The sequence below is a fragment of the Canis aureus genome, chromosome 7 (genome assembly GCF_053574225.1).
Source record: "Canis aureus isolate CA01 chromosome 7, VMU_Caureus_v.1.0, whole genome shotgun sequence".
Lineage (NCBI taxonomy): Eukaryota > Metazoa > Chordata > Mammalia > Carnivora > Canidae > Canis > Canis aureus.
In genome coordinates this window covers 9,613,828-9,626,933 of record NC_135617.1, presented here as the reverse complement: position 1 = coordinate 9,626,933, position 13,106 = coordinate 9,613,828, and the positions used below count along the sequence as shown (strand labels likewise).

Genomic DNA, 13,106 nt, shown 5'->3' with positions numbered 1-13,106 from the left:
ATGCCAGGGTTATCTGGATTTCATGTGAATTTGCTGTACATAAATCTACACTGAGCTTGGGACCACTGAGATGTAACTTTCAGAATCACTCACTGTAGACTGGTCAATTTACACTTGATCTTGTACAATACTGATAATTTTCTTAAAAACATAGAAACCTATAAAAAATGTAATCTCACCCAGAAAAGTGATGATACGCATAATTAAATGCTCAACAAATATTTGTTGAATAAATTAAATAAAGTCAAAACAAGAACTGGGGCCAGCACTCAAGTAGCACACATTCACACACACACACACACACACACACACACAGGTCTCTTAATCACCATTTCCTGATTTGAATTTGCTTGAATTGAGTTGCACTACAATCTGTCTGGGGAGATAAGATTTATAGGTATGAAACAATTAAGAACAATAAAAGGCAGCACACCTCGGTGTCTCTGTCTCATATCAACTGCCTGTGGATAAAGGAGATAGCCTCAGGGATCAAAGTTGTCAGCAAAACACTTATGGAAGCTGAAAGATTGAGATGGACTTTGGGCTGCTAATACATTTCACATATTTCCAGATGAGTTTTTCAAAAATTCCATAGTAGATGTACCACCCTCATTTTACTACTAAAAAAAAAAAAAAAAAAAAGTAGAAAAGAGATGAGAAATTATTTAAAGAGTATTCACATCTAAAGTGATCATTTTGTTCTAATTTGTAAATATTGATGTCTACTATACACCATCCTTGATTGCCAAGAATTAGGCATATGACATGGGCAGGAAAGACATGCTGTCTCCTTTGGGGCACCACAGTGCTGTGTATGGGCTATAAATAAGAAATTAAAAGACAATGCAGTGAGCGCTAAAAAAGAATTATGTAATGTACGCTAGAAGAACCCAACAAATGACTGAATCTGCCTTTCTGGGCAAAAATGGGGAAGATGTCTGTAAGGAAATATTTGGGCCCTGAGTCTGAAAGATGACCTTGAGCTCACTGTGCTGGGGAGAGAGAAAGCCTCAGAGAGGCGATGACCTGTATCAGGAAAGAGCATGGCGTGCACAGACGCCAAGGATGTTGGCCAGGGAGGGTAAGAACAGGCGATGAAGTGCCTCCAGCCCCTTGCCAAGTGGCTAAAGACTTCAGAACTTTGTGCTGGCTTATCCTTCTAGAATATGGATTCTAGAGCATTTTCTCTCTACTTTTCTGCTTCTTTCTACCTTAGCAGAACATGGTACACCCCGCCATGGTGTCCATCTCTGGCCCTTGGCTGCAAGAGCACGTTTCTAAAGATGGTAAAGGATCAAAGCCAAGCACGTCAGTTATACCTCATACTCTATTGACTTGCAAATGTGATTCTTTTCTCCCAGATATTAGGCAATTCCATGTTCCATTTTGGCTGGGCAACACATTTTGAAATTCTTTCTTTTAGAAGCCAGAGTGGCCGACAGAAAGCATCTCAAAATTCAGGAAACCATGGAGAGGATCATCCTTCCTTCTGGCCCCATGACAATGCACTCCATGGATCCCAGGTGCTTGCCTCTATTCTGGGAAGGGGCTCTAGTTTGGAGATTTGCACAGTCCATTAAATCATTTCTGTGTCCTGCTGAGTCTTCCTGCTATGAGCCCAAGCCCTCCACACAAGCATGAAGCTGATAGAAATCCCTGCCAGGAAAAATAGAGCCTTGAGTAAGCTCGACCAGTCAAGGGTTCACCCCTTTCACAGGATTTTAAAGGATATGGTACCTGTTAGGAACCGAGTCAAGATTTCTGCTTAACTCTCTACAGGCCAGACTTAGCCATGTTTGTGAAGCCTGTCCCAGTACTAAGTTTACAAAATGGTGCTCTCCCCTCATGGATTTTCATTTAAAGGAAAAATACATTTGTTTCCTCCACATTAAATTAACTTGCTTGATTTTTTTTCAACTTTCCTAAAATATTTATTTTTAACTTCACATTCCAAATTAAGGTGAACAGCCAGATTTCTAGGCTCACTTGGTCTCTTACTCATTGCTTCTCAGACTGAATTTTGGTGATTTTGTTAAAAAGCAATTTCTGAATGAGGAGATTGGGGTGGACCTGAGATTCTGTATTTTTTTTAAGAGAGAGAGAGAGAGAGAGAGAGAACACGTGAGTGGGGCAGGAGAGGCCAAGGGAGAGAGAGAGAGAGAGAGAGAACCCCAAGCAGGCTCCACACTGGGAAGGGCTTGATCTCATCATGACCCTGAGATCTCGACCTGAGCTGAAACCAAGAGTCCAATACTTAATAGGTGAGCCACCCAGGTGCCCCCGAGATTCTGCATTTATTTTTTTAAAGATTTTATTTGTTTATTCATGAGATACACACACACACACACACACAGAGAGAGACAGAGAGAGAGAGAGAGAGAGAGAGAGAGGCAGAGACACAGGCAGAGGGAGAAGCAGGCTCCATGCAGGGAGCCCGACATGGGACTCGATCTCGATCTCCGGGATCATGCCCTGGGCTGAAGGCAGTGCCAAACCACTGAGCCACCTGGGCTGCCCAGATTCTGCATTTCTAACGAGCTCTCAGGTGATGGCAATGCTGAAGGTCCACCTATTGCATTAGGGGTAGCATGACTGTAGAATATTGAGCTCCCTCTATGGACCAGGCATTAGGAGAAGAGGACAGAGGACACAACTTTTTTATAACCAGTGTATGACTCCAATTAATTAGTAAGACCTGATTTTATTCTTGATTGAGAATTATAAGTGACCACAGTTAGACTCTTTCATCTACTTTTATCTATAGATTGATTATTGACTGAGTTACAAGCAGAGTCTTCTAACTTTCCAGGAAATACAAAGTAGTCACCATCAACTCTGATTCTCTAAGATTTGTCCCGCCTTTTGGGTAATTGATTTATTCTGAGAGGTGAGTGCTTCCCAATCTTGTTGTTTTCATATAATAGAAAAATATAATATTGGTGTGTCACCTCAAGGGAAGTTGGTTGCCTCTGGACTAGCCATTGGCCATTAGAAAGCGAACGGCCCAGGAGCTGCCCGATGGAGATCAAAACTGTGGCATAGCAGTAACTCATACACTCAGCCACCTGGCTGGCAAGCTCTGTTGTTTGCTATTGTCCCTCGGCTTCAGAAATTCATCTTTAATATATAAATGCCAATGCGAACAGTAATATCAAGGTCCCTATCAGGTAAGAGTCTAGTGGGGATTAATTGAGAGCTAACTCAAGTAAAGGAGGACTCTAGGTACAACCCAGAGCATGCCAAGGAAAAAGAGGAATGGCATAGGGCAGGCCAGGAGAAAAGGGATGGTGGAAAGTCACCAAAGGTGAGTTCACCTTCTGCAAATTTTGCCAAAGGCCCGCCTGTCTCAGCCTTGATCACACTTGCCCCAAATATCTCCCCCTCCCTCCCAGCATAGATTGTGAATCTACATGCAGACCAAGTAATAAAAAGCAAAGCGGTAAGAAACCTGAGCAGGTATCTGTTTTTGCACTGAATATATGTATTTTTCCCCTGAGTTGAAAGGCAATGATTAAATTAAAAAATCCTTTTGAAATGTTTCTATGATAAGGAATTAGCACCCAAACCCACGTGAAAGGATAATCCCCTTCTACAATATGTTTTCTTCTTTGTAGACCAGAGTCAGCATACATTTTCTACAAAGGGCCAGAAAGTAAACCTTTTAAGCTCTGTGGCCCATACAATATCTGCAGCAACAACTCAAATGTTGTAGCATCCATAAACAGCACATAAATAAATGAGCACGAATGTGCTCCAAAATAACCGTATTTTCAAAATCAGGCGATGGGCTGCATTTGGCCTGCAGTCTGTGACCCTGTTACGATAACACCTCTCATACTAATTAACCAAAAATAAAAGTTGAATATAGAAAAGAACAGAGCATAGCTACTTGCAGGGTGAGCTGGGCAATCGCAACAGCATGAGGACAGATGCTTTCTGAGCACCAGACGCTGAACACAAATACCCACCCATAGCTTCTGGAAAGTCGTAGTTTGCCTGGCTTATTGCCAGGAGTAAGATGTAAGTGGGAAATTTAAGACTTAGTTGAGGCAAACGTTCTATGAAATGAGTCTTCTAGGTCAAGTTGGTAGACAGATTTGAAACTCCACTATTTTGCATAATTTTTTGCTTTTTTAAGTTTTCCACCAGCCCTTTGCGATCGCAATTGTCACGCATGAGAAGGCACCCAGAAATAGTCATCTGCAGAAACACTGCACAGTTGGTACAGGTTGCATTCTTATGTTTTATTAAAATTCTTCTTTGACCACATACCAATTAATCTCCAACTTCGAGCCTATGAGGCTATGCTAATTTGGATGTCTGGTTTGTTAGCAGGGACCATCCATCAGTTTAAATTGCACTCTCTGAATTTCTCAAAAGGGGCCAGATATAGACTCTAAATATTATGACCTTGAAATACAACAGACAGATAAGAACTTTTTTAGGATCGTAAAATGTATATGCACATTTACTGTACACACGATGCAGATAGGGACATATTCAGAAGTCAAACTTTTCTTCCTGTGTGGCCCTTTCTGCATTAACTATTAAACTGCATTTTAAATGTAAATTAAAGGTATCTAAACGCAAGCACTTTTATGTTAATTGCACAAGTAACAATTTACTTCGCTCAATTATGTTTCCATTTTTGTTTTGTTTTTACAGGAAGTGAAATCTCTGTCAGATAGAACAGTAGGTAAGACTGGGATCTCTTGTTTGTAATAAGTGTGTTGTTCACATTATGCCTTTTAACATTTATCCTAAATCAACCCTTTAATCTAGGAGTCTTTGATCCTAGTTCCTTTCTAGAGTCTTCAATACCAGAACTTCCCCCAAGTTATTCTTGTGTAAATCGATATCATGGATGTTAGAAGGCAATAAATGAACAATGCCACATCTAGTATTTATAACAACAGGGATTATTAGCTTAATTACCTTATCCTTTTGAAATATCTGAAGAAGAATTATGACCTCTGGGACACCAGCAGCAGTCACCTAATCTATTTCTTACGTTAGAGCTGCAAAGTCTCCAGCAGGCATCCCTACGTGGTCTGGCTTATTGCAAGCACTATGGGGCATTTAGCAGTGGCCTGTCATGGAATTCTAAAGGCAGAGTGCTGATTTCAGGAGCCTTGAAATTTCTCTAAAAAGTTAAATTACAAAATTCAGTCTGGGGACCAGTCTGGAAGCATTACATTTTTGTCAAATGAGGACAAGAGACAAAAATCTTCCATCTACCCTAATCCTAACTTCAAAAAAGGAAGGACACTGGAACACCAAAATTGTAAGTAGGAAATAATCCTCAAACTGAAGTAGCAGGTCTTTTGGAAAAGACTTGCTATGTTGTTTTATTTTATTTTTTCCACTTTAATGTAGTCTGGGAAACAAATGCATAAGTGATAAAGGAGAGGGAATTAGAAAAATCTTCAAAAAAACCCCCTTCATATCTTAAATAGAATCAGAAGGGTTATTTTCTGTGTTTAGGTGCAATCATTCAGAACTGCTCCTTTATAGCAAGTGAATTTAAAAGAGTGAAAAATGGAATCGTTTTTCCAAAACGATTTTTTTTTTCCAAAAAAAGTCTTCCACTCCAGCACTGTAATTCTATGGGACAGGTTCCTTTAACAGGCTAGCACCTTTCTTAGAATATCATCCCCGGAATTAAAATGCAGAGAAATGCACCTCAATATTTGCTGCACTTTTCAGGTGGTCAAATGAAAGCCATTATTCAAGAGAGCTATTAATATGATGATTTCAACTGGTAGTGATCATAACCACATACAAATATTAAAGAATGGCCATCCTTCTATATAAAGCGATATTTCCTGGTAAATCTATTTTAAAAACATTTTAAGTGGAAAATTACCATACCCCACACAACAACAACAAAAAAACTGCAGAAGATGTTTTCAGCTCCTTTCCTATCCGATTCTCATTTCCTGTCCACTGGCCTCGGGGGTATAAACCAAGCAAAATTTCAAAAGCTCTTGGAAAAACAGAAGCTGTGTGTGTGTGTGTGTGTGTGTGTGTGTGTGTGTGTGTGTGTCTTGGCGAGGTAGGCGGATGGTAAAATCAAAACAGATTATAACTGTCCCTTTTTCTGTAATTTGTCTACCTCTTCCAAAGGCACAGACACACACACATGCTCTGGGTTGGTGGATGGCCCTGTGGTAGGCAGAGCCTGATTGATAATGTGCTGTGATGAGGGAATCCAGTGGAAGCATTCACTGAGGGAACATAAATGGTTTGGGATACACCAAAGTCATCCTATCATCAGGGTTGTCAAGAAAGCTGCTATAAATATCAACACTTAATTCGTTATATAGCAAAAAGCATGGAGAAAATTCACTGGGACCAGGGCTGGGTAGTGGGTCCCACTAATCCAATACCCTTTGGAGCTGGTCGGTCAGGCTGAGAGCACCACAGAGTGGAGCTGGAGAGTAGGGCTGGGTGGGAGCAGCCGGGCCTGGAGTTATGAGTCAGTGTACGTTCAGACACAACAGTGAGCGTGGCTGTATGGACGGGCTTACGCAAAGGGAGAAGGGATCATTAAAAAGTGAAATCCCTGCGTTGTGAGATGCTGCAGCAATACAGGAAATCGACATTAGGATCTGTGGTTTCCTGCAAATGGTGAATCTAAGAGCATATAAAAAAACAAAGCCACATGTTTCAATTATCAATGGAGATGTACCCAAAGATTTCCCACCCTGTTAGCGTTGGGGACAAACATATGTGGGACAAAACAGGAAGTCGGGGAAGAGTAATGCTAGAAGACGGGAATAGGATGTGTGCAAAATATTCACTTGGAACATCGCTGGTAGCCGATTAGGCGGAGGGGGTGGGTTAATGAGTTCATGCAAGAGGAATAATGAAAATCGTAGCTCATCTTTCCTGAGGAAGGCTGCTGTTTCAGGCACTGGGAGAAGGGCTCCATGCAGTTACTAAATCTATACTTCTCAAAGAGAAGGTGGATTAATCCACAGGGTGGATTAATAAGGACATCAGTGATGGGTAGCTGCCTTTTTATCACCACTGGCAAATGTACTGCCTTTATTATGCGTTCCAGGTGACTAATATCAATAGCTTGTCCTCTGGTTATTAGAAAGAATGAAGTCTAAATACCGAAAAAGGATAAACAACATACAGATAAATATTTTGAAAGAACCCAGATTTGGAAAGTCCTAATACATTGCCAAACTTTCAACATTTTCCTCACCACAGAATGACTCCTCTGAGAACAAAGTAATTGCTGACTTCAAAGAGCTCCAAGGAAGTTCAGTGGATGGAAAGAATTTGGCCAGCAACTGGGTGAATCAAATCTAGAGTTTTTCTTTCTATCACTGGTGCGTGCGTGCGTCTGTGTGTGTGTGTATGTGTGTGTGAAGCACATGGGTATTTCTACAAAACTTGACTACTGAAGTATTTCTCAAAGTCCCAAAGAGAAGAGAATGGTAATGCTTCCTCTAGGCTGTTTCCTACTTAGGCTCTCCCAGTGTTAATTATGGACACCAGGAGTTCTCAAACCTAGCTGGGCCTTAGAGTCAGGTGGGGAGCCTGAAATGTATATTTCTTTCTTTTTTTTTAAAGGTTTATTTATTCATTCATTCATTCATCCATTCATTCATTCGAGACACAGAAAGTGAGGCAGAGACATAGGCAGAGGGAGAAGCAGGCTCCATGCAAGGAGCCTGACGTGGGACTCAATCCCAGGTCTTCAGGACCATGCCCTGGGCTGAAGGCGGCATTAAACTGCTGAGCCACCCAGGGATCCCTGAAATGTATATTTCTTGAGTCCTACCTCAACCTTAGTCAAGCTCTCCAGGGCTGGAGTGGGCATATGTATTTGATGCTGATACCAGTTTGGGTGTAATTTAATTCAGGCTGGCAGAGAATCTTGTGAACCATCATCTAAACAGTTCCATAGACACTCAGGTTAAGTGGCTGTTTCTATTAAGTTATTCCCTTAACGACTCCTTGAGGGCTTTGACTTTAATGGATTGACCTGTCCACACTGCCAAATGAGACCCTCCGTTGCGTTCTTGTCTTTCAAGGAAAGGAACATGACCTATCATGAAATCCTAGGGGAACCAGGCCAATCTGGCTTTGAAATTGATGGCTGTTTGGACTGATGCCCCCACTGTCCCAAATGGATTTAGGGAATAGGCCTTAGTATCTGCCCTCAGCCAGATGCTCACATGGATTCCAAACAAATAATTCAAACCGAAAATCTCCCCAGTGCCACATGAGACATCATAATAAGCCCTTGGTTCCACTGATTCTTTTTTTTTTTTAGTTTTTTATGTTGAGATGGTCTCTTGGTCCAGAATTCTCCCCACTACAAATTCAGCTTATCAGGCTGTTAGAGCCTTCAATCAATGGACAGAATCACACACAAGGGACAAGGGCATCAAAATCCTGAGACCACAGCTACTTGACTTTTTAGGTCGCTAAGTCTCACTGGAGAATAGCCTATGTTGACTACTGGTTTTCCTTTTTTGAAAATTATTTTGGCAAATCAACCTCCACCAGCAACTCACATGGTGTGTTTGTGAATTTGGCCAAAATAGAGCAAGGCGTCTTCAAGACCCCGGCATTCGTTCCTCTCCTGGAGAGACAGGGACATGGGCGCTTGTTCTCATCCCTGGGGAAATGACCCCTCATGAATCAAAATGCTTTGCTCTTGGCCAGGGCAGTCTCAGAGGCACATGCTTCCTACTCCAATCCTTTCTTTCCTTTTGAGTCTTAACAGTTATGGAAGTTGGGAAGAATGAATACATGATTACATTTATTCATTGGGCAATTTACCCCGACATTTATCTCTCATCGCTGTGGGCCAAGAACTTTAAGGGATAAAAGGTGAACCATGGAGAGAATAAATTATATATAATTTCTCATGCAGAGTAGAAAGCGATTGGCAGCATGGAAAGAACATTAAAACATTAAAATTGCTCTATGAGCTTTGTGGCTAGAGCTTATATATCACATAATGGAAGAGAAGTTTATGAGGGAAGGTTTCCTCTCTTTCCAATCTCTCTCTCTCATTCTCTCTCTCTCTCTCTTTTTTTTAAGAGAGAGGGAGGGGCAGAGGGAGCCAGAGAGAAAGAATCCCAAGCAGGCCCTACATCCAGTACGGAGCCCCATGTGGGGCTTGATCTCATTACCCAGAGACATCATGACCTGAGCTGAAATCAAGAGTCAGATGCTTAACTGACTGAGTCACCCAGGTGCCCCTCCAGTCCCCGAATTTTAAGTATGTGGTATAATATAGCTCCTGAAATGCCTTTGAGGCCTTGTGTGGTGGGAGTCTCTGTTAAAATGTCAGCACTCATGGGGTTGATGGGGACCAAGGCTAGCTTTCCAGGAGAACACCTCGGATCACCTGGGGAGCTTGTGGAGTGTGAAGATTTCTGCTGGCACCACAGAGGTCCAGAATCGCAGGACGGGGCCGACTCCCTCATGTCAACTCTATGCTGCATGTGCTAAATTCTCCTGGGGATGAGGCCAGTATCTTTTGGGGTCAGATCCCTGGTTAAACTGATTTTGTTTCCCACAACCCTAAACCGCAAGGAGACAGGAAGCAAAGTAAAGTTGAACACCTAATAGCAGTCACTTTTATGGTATCGAATTCCCATGGCCACCTGCTTCATGGCTCTGAAGACGCGCTGAGAAAAAGATCAAGGAAGGGACCTGAGTCATTGAGGGGTCAGTGGTAGAACCTGGCTCTGGACTCAGATCTCTATCCTGCTAGGGCACTGGTGTTTCCGTCTTGCCCCCTAGGACACATAGGGGTTAGTTAGTACCTGCCAAATGGAATTGAGTCAGAAACAAAGTAGAGCTTCCGGAAGTCTCCAGTTGTGACAGTGGATCCATCTATTTCTTTTTTCTATCTATCTTTTTTTTTTTTTTTTTTTTTGCAATTCTCTTAGTCGGCGCCATGAGCACCAGTGAAGAAAGCTGAATGCTGGCACCTCTCCCCGGGCAGGCCCCCAGAGCTGCGTGATGTGGTGTGCAGGTGACACAGACCCAGCCCCCCAGGGTCTACAGCCAGTGGTGGGGGCGATGGAGCCTTGCCCAGTCCTGCCAGCGCATCTTTTCCCTTCTCAGCACGGTAATTGGAACAAGGGCTGAGCAGAGGCACAGCATGCTATTGCCAAAAGATCTTTTTCCGGCCCTACCCTTGAAGACAGAGAAAAGGAAAAGCCATCTTATAAGGTTCCACTGCGTCTTCCTCAAGGTTGCCTTCATCTGGCATGGTGGCATGGGCAGAGTGCACACCCCGTCAGAAGCATCCGGGATAGGCACAGTCATTCCATCAGTCATCAAGATAACTGAGAAGCTTGTGCCTGTGGGCATGGATGAGTTTTCTACTATGTAGTTATCCTTCAAGAGATTAAAAAATCACTTTTACATATTCATTTCATGTTGCATAACATCCCTTAGTTAAAGTATGTCTTTATAATCGTCTACGCACTAAGTGCAGTAGAAGGAATCCGAATCGAATATTACACAGCCAAGTTGACTAGGGTGTAACATGGAAAGTTGTGGTTTGAGGTATTCAGATAAGAACTCTTTTTTTTTTTTTTTAAATCAATTTGAACTATTATTAGTCTTCTCATCAAATATTTTCTGTGCTCGGAGATAAAAAATGTTTACAAACTTGATTTCCCCCCTCATGGCTTAAAGCCTTTATCTTGATTATTCGGACCTTTTGGCTTTCTTCTTCAATGCTGTGATTCATTGGTTTCCTGTCACTTCACTCAGCAGGGTCTGGTTTTCCCATTGACAGCCTGCCATCTACTCAGCAACCAGAATTAGCCTGAAGTGCTCAGGGGCTGAGACAGTGGCTCGCTGACTTGTTTGGGTCTACAGGGAGATGTGGCCACGACCAAACAAAACAACAACCCAAAGGAAAAGCTAGCAGGTCCTCCTGTATTTGGACAGCCCAGATGTTATTTACAGCCTTGTTTATGAAGTATTTTCTTGACCCTGCTGGCTAGGATCCACACACTTTGTCGTTTTAGAGCACACACGTCCTGTCACGTGGTGATGATGTGCCCTGAACAAGTAAACAGGCTGGAAGACTATTATAAGGGTAGAAAAATCTTTGAACATAACATTGTGCTTCCCCACTCCACTTCCAAAAAAAGACAAAGGAAAGCAAAGAGGAAGAAAACCGAAAACTGTTTTATTTTTGGATCTTTAATTAGCCACAGCCAAGGTGGCCATTTGGAACTCCTACTGTGTGCAAGGTGCTCCAAACAAAGAAGTTGAGTGGCTCATCTACTCTCAAGGTCCTCAACCTCCCAAACTACTGAGAAGCAGATATTACTTACTAAACACAGTGAACCACATGAAGGCGAAATGCAGTTGTTGGAACACCCCCCCTTCCAGCGCTACGAACATTCATCCTAGAGCTATTTATAATACTGAGGACCCAGGGAATACCACATTCCCCCAAATTGAGAGAAGCATGAACTAAATCAAAGTCTGTCCCCACAAAGGAGGGCTGTGCTGCTGTTTGCTTCCATCACCGTCAGAAGTCTCCCTGACCAAATGTCCCCTCTCCACCCTCTCCCCCGGCCTCTTGTCTCCCACACGATGTATTTCTGTAGTCCGATCCCCCTTGTTCTGATCCCTTCCCCAACTTCTCCACCACGCTGTCGTCAGCAGAATCCTCTGCACACCTCGTTCAGCTCGTCTGCTCTGGACATTCTCATCTTACCTGGAACCTGAATGTTCCCTGAGGATAGTGTAGCCCATTGGTCACTCTCAAGGGAGAGGCCATCATGGCCTCTGCCCCAGCCCCCACAGCACCTGGACATGCGTAGGTATCCTTCTTGCTCCTCCCTCAAAATCTCCACTTCTTTTCATGCTTTTCTGCCTAAGGAGCCAGCTGCTACCTGTCTTTGCTGAAGTAATTCACTGACGGTATGGTCATTCTTCCTTGGTCCCTAGAGTGTGACACAAGACGTACGACCTTGCCATCTGTCACCATCCTTGAGGACTTTACCACTCCTATAGAGGATTTAGCTTCTCTGCTATCTTCATGGTTCCTTAATCAACCTTCAGATGTTCTTTTCCTTCATAACACCTCCACCAACCCCTTCCAGGGTTATGAGCTACAATTCAAGCCAAATTTTTCCAACTCACTTACTGCAGTAACCTTATTCTATTTCTCTGAGCACATAGGGTCCACCAATCCATCAACCTTACCACTTTTCAGGGCCCTTTGTGTGCCGCACTACATGTCCCAGTGTCTCTTTCCCTACTAGACTCTAGGGCTTGTTGCTATAATCACTTCTTTGCATGCGCCCTCAACTTCTGTAGAGAGTTGAACAGCGTCTATCAAAACTTCATGCCCACTCAGAACCTTAGAGTGGGATCGTGTTTGGAAAGAGGGTTTTTACAGATGGGATTAGTTAAAATAAGGACATACCAGATTAGGATGGGCCCAGAATCCAATGACGATAGCCTGGTAACAAGAAGAGAAGCACATACAGAGCTATTGGCCCAGGGAAGAATGCCAGGGAAGATGGAGAGAGAGGATGGAGTTATGCTGCCACGAGGCAAAGGATGTCAAGGACTGCTGGAAGCCACGAGAAGCCAGAGGAGAAGTATGGGATTGTTTTTTTTTTTTCCTGAAGACTTCAGAAGGACCCGATCCTGCTGACACCTTGAATTTAGACTTTTGGCCTTGTGAGCTGTGAGAGAATGTATTTTGTTGTTGTTAGCCACCAAGTTTGTGGTGGCTAAAAACTGTTTCTCAGCAGCCCTTGGAAACTAATGTGATCCTTTCTCCCTTTGTTATACTCACAGCAAAATACCAACACTGATTAAACCCAGTTCTCCACTTTTTTCGGTGCCTGCACCTAACTGGCAGATTTCGGTTGAAAGAAAACACACAAATTTACTAACTGGTTTCACTTGACAATTTGATCACATAACTTATATTAGACTGGTAACTCCACAACATTTTGCATTTGTTCCTTCTTCTATTCTCTGGGGCAAATATTTCATACCCTTTTTCCCTTCCATGCTGGTGACTCTGCCTCTTATTACCCTGAGAAAATGAAAGTAATGAGAAGAGAAATGATTATTCTTCCTTC

The 13,106-nt window shown here is 42.8% G+C and overlaps 1 long non-coding RNA gene across 3 annotated transcripts in view; it reads left to right on the top strand.

Moving 5' to 3' along the window:
* LOC144317056 (uncharacterized) overlaps positions 1-13,106 on the top strand; it is a 58,938-nt gene that overhangs the window by 16,048 nt on the left and 29,784 nt on the right. The window contains exons 2-6 of one of the 3 annotated variants that reach the window (XR_013382928.1): positions 1,424-1,523; positions 2,765-2,887; positions 4,666-4,696; positions 7,222-7,308; positions 9,927-10,362. This is a non-coding gene — a long non-coding RNA (uncharacterized LOC144317056). Of the gene's footprint in view, positions 1-1,423; positions 1,524-2,764; positions 2,888-4,665; positions 4,697-7,221; positions 7,344-9,926; positions 10,363-13,106 lie in introns of those variants that run through there. The other 2 variants (XR_013382926.1, XR_013382927.1) reach the window with 2 other exon arrangements.